Below are 4,118 nucleotides of genomic sequence, written 5' to 3' on the forward strand. Positions count from 1 at the left end.
TAAGTGCTCTCCCTGTACAAGCATGAGGGTCTGAGGCCACTAGGTTTGAATCTCCATATTCCATGTACATAGCTAGGCATGACCACATATGCCTGTGATCCCAGTCCTGCAGGGGAGCAAAGAGTCAAATCATCAGAGCCCCACAAGCTCCAGAATCAGTAGAGACTCCAGCTCAAAACAGGAGCAGGTGGAGAAGCAGTGGAGAGGGACACTTTCTGCTCTGGCCACCATAGGCAAGTGTCCCCTGCTGCACAGGAGTGTATGGAGAGCCATACTTCGCCACACTATACCTGCACAAACTCACACAACATCACACACACACACACATGCGAGTCTTGTAACTTGTGATGGGTAACACTGACTGTAAACATTATACATTCTAGCATCACTTAGGGGACATGTGTTTAGGCAAGTCCATGAGAGAGTTTCTAGACTAGGTTAACTGATGTGGGAAGACCCGTTCCAGATGTCTATGGTACCATTCCACTGGCCGGGATCCTGAGCTGAACGAAAAGGAGGAAGTTGGCCAAGCACCAGCATTTTGTCTCTGCTTCCTGACTGGATGCAGTGTGACTCCAGCTGCCTCCCATGTCTGCCCTCTTTTTTCTTCCCTGCCATGATAGACTATAGCTTTAAACTGTGAGCCAAAATAAACCCTTCCTTAAATTGCTTCTTGCTAGGTATTTGGTCACAGCAACGAAAGTAACAAGTATATAACTTAAGAAAGTAATGTTTTGAAAGATGCCAGGAATTATATCCTTTGCAACTAAATTTATGATGAAAAGTTTTAGATGTGAGTTGAAAAGTGTATGAGGCTTTCTGGTTTCCCAAGTTTTCTTTGGGGACATTCAAGGACAAGAGTAGATAATTCTGCTTTGCTTTGTGTCTGGGTCCTGGGGAAGATTCTCCCATCTGGGTACCTTGGTGGAAAAGGTGTCCACTGTGGGCATTTAAGTTGGAAGTACTGGATTGGGTTTGACCCTACTGGATTTGAATCCAGGTCTACCATATGGTAATCGTGTCATTGTGGGCAGGGCACTGAGCTGCTCTGACGTTTACCTCACCTGGAAAGTGGACACACAGAGTGTTCTGACTAGGCAATGAGCTGGGACATCTACATCATTGGTGAGCTGAATTAAGGCTCATCTGTTCCCAGTAGAATTCATTTGAGTTTAATCCTGAAAGTTACCGACTGATGGATCTTAAAGATACATCTATTAACAGCTGTTATGTGGTGGCACACGACTTTAATTCTAGCACTTGGTAGGCAAGAACTAGGAGGATCGCCATGAGTTTGAGATCATTCTGAGACTACATAGTGAACTCCAGGTCAGCCTGGGCTAGTGTGAGACCTACCTCAAACAAACAAACAAGCAAGCAAACAAACAAAAGATACAGCTATTTAATAATCAGGAGACTTGAGAATGCCCATGGGAAAGGTGAGATGGCCTGTGACTACCATGGAGGCTCAGCATTGTTAAGGTGAAGAGAGGGTTCAGTTTCACATCTGATGGAGTGTGGTTTGCTTCATACCACCGATTTCAAGGGAGTAGAGCTTCCGCAGGGACATCCCCCATAAAGCAGTGTCAAAGCTGGGTGGGCAGGCTGGGCCTGGCCCTAAGGAAAGAAAGCCAGCATGTGGCACTGATTCTGGCTGCCTTGAGATAGACATCTGCCAATCATGCGTGCCATGCGTGGCACAAGAGCACCGTGACTGACTTTGAAGCTCCCACAGCTTTGCTGGCAAACACCTTCCAAGACTCACCCTGAGAGCCTTACTTTGTTAAAAGATAACTTTCCAAGCAGGATAAAAAATCACGAGCCTCGCACAGGTATCAGACAAGCAGATGCTGAAGATTTTATTTTCCTCATGAATCAATGAGGGAACCTGATGGTCATAATGGCTGGAAAGAGAATTTGAAGAACAGACATTTATACAGGGCTGTGCAGTGCTCAAAGATGATGAGCCAAGTTGGAAACAGTAACGGAGGAAGCATATGCCACATGGACAAAACAGTTGCAAAAATAGGTTAAAGTCAAGGCTTAGAATCAGATGACCTGGAGGGAGTGTCTGGAAATGCAGGGATTTTTAAAAATATTCTCATTTGTTATGGCATATTCTTCTCCTTGCAAATTTGAAATGGCCCGCTAGACTATCATACTCACTGCCTGGGGAGTGGCACAACCCTGGCCTAAAAACAAATAAAGATAAAAGCAGAACTTGTGCTCCGTACTCAGAGACCAGAAAATGCAAACAAAACTCAGAGAGCACGACACTAATAATTCAGACATGATAGCGCTTGGAAGGTTTCAGCAGCCAGATCCATTCACGAGACCATGTTGTCAGACATTCATTCATGTAATTCCTTGTGGGAAAATTCAATAGCTCTCATTGCCCATGGAATTTCAATGTTCATGTGGTATTCTTATTTGAGGGTTGCTTCATTTTATCTTGTCAAAAATCTTAAAAATAGAAAATTATTGTTTGCTTATGATTTGTTTCAACACAGATGATAGCAATGTCATTTATTTTTATGAGAGAGAGAGAATGGGCATGCCAGAGCCTCTAGCCACTGCAAACAAACTCCAAATGCATGTAACATCTTGTGCAAGATTATGTGGTTACTTGGGAATCCAATCTGGGTCCTCAGGCTTTACAGGCAAGCACCTTAGTTGCTGAGCAGTCTCTTCAGCTCAGCAATATCATTTTAAAATAAGATTCTGTATACTTGGGTGTTGAGCAAACATTTTGAGAGCTATAGAAATAAATAAATCTATTAAGTTGTAAGTGGTGGGCTAGAGAGATTGCCTAGTGGTTAAGGCACTTCCCTGCAAAACCTAAGGACCCATATTCAACTCTCCAGATCCTGCATAAGCCAGATGCACAAGGTGGTGCAAGCACAAGGTTGCACATCTGCACAAGGTGGTGCACACATCTGGGGTTTGAGTGCAGTGACTGGAAGCCCTGGTATGTCAATTCTCTCTCTCTCTTAAAGAAATAAAAATAAAAAAAAAATTGTAAGTGGTTTATAAACTGTTGGAGGATATTCTGTTGTTCATAGAAGAGGTAGTTGGTATTTGGAGGCCATCTTGGTAATGCCAATCAAAGTGTACTACATTTTTGGAATTTGGTTCAATATTAGGTTTAAAAAGTCACCTTTTTTCATAACTATGTTCATTGCATAAGGGGAATATGTGGGCTGGAGAGATGGCTCAGCAGTTAAGTGAGATGCCTAAGCAAGCATGTTGGCCCGAGGGGGCCTGCAACTGCCTGAGTTTGAATCTCCAGGACCCATGTAAACAGCTGGGCATGGTGACACATGTTTGTAATCATCTTCTTGTGAGGGTCAGAGACAAGAGAATTACTGGGGGTCACGAAGGTCAAGCTCTGGAAAACAGTGAGACTGTGCCATAAGGAAAAATGTGGCTGAATGATAGAGGGAGACACCCAGTGTTTTCCTTGACTCCTGCAGGCAAGCGCACACTGGGCACTGAGTCAGCACATGCATGCATGCATGTACCACATACCACACCACACGTAGTACATACATGTAAAATAGGGAGTAGGGGATAAGTACAGTGGGTTGGGTTGTTTGTGTAATACAAGAGGGAAAACGTCACTGCCTTGCTTCTAGGGTCACTAAGTAATCTGATTATAATCTGATTTAGTACACAGTTTCTTCCCATAGTTAGGTGTCTTAATCCAATATTTGACCACCAGAAAAAAAATTGACCTCATGTGTAGCCTAACATCCTCCAGGATCTACTTTCACACTTTCTGTTATGCTGGAGAAATTGTTCAAGGAATCAGAAGACTATTTGTTGGTACTCTCCTGGCTTCTCTTCAACTTTTCATAGCCCATTGGAAAGAGTGCTGGCTGAGCTCCTTCACTCAATAGAGACTCCTGCTTTCTGAGGCTAAAATAACCTTTGTTGATGTATTGTAAGGATTAGAATTAGTAGGTCAAGGACAGTAATGGACATTATAACATTTTTCAAGTTACGTCAGCAGGGTTGTATTCACATAGCTTCTCCTTTAAACATGGTTTGATTTGAAATCAATTTGTTTAATTTCTTGGTGCCCAACGCAGATATCAGAAGTTGGAGACTATATATAC

The sequence above is a fragment of the Jaculus jaculus genome, chromosome 10, assembly GCF_020740685.1.
Source record: "Jaculus jaculus isolate mJacJac1 chromosome 10, mJacJac1.mat.Y.cur, whole genome shotgun sequence".
Classification (NCBI taxonomy): domain Eukaryota; kingdom Metazoa; phylum Chordata; class Mammalia; order Rodentia; family Dipodidae; genus Jaculus; species Jaculus jaculus.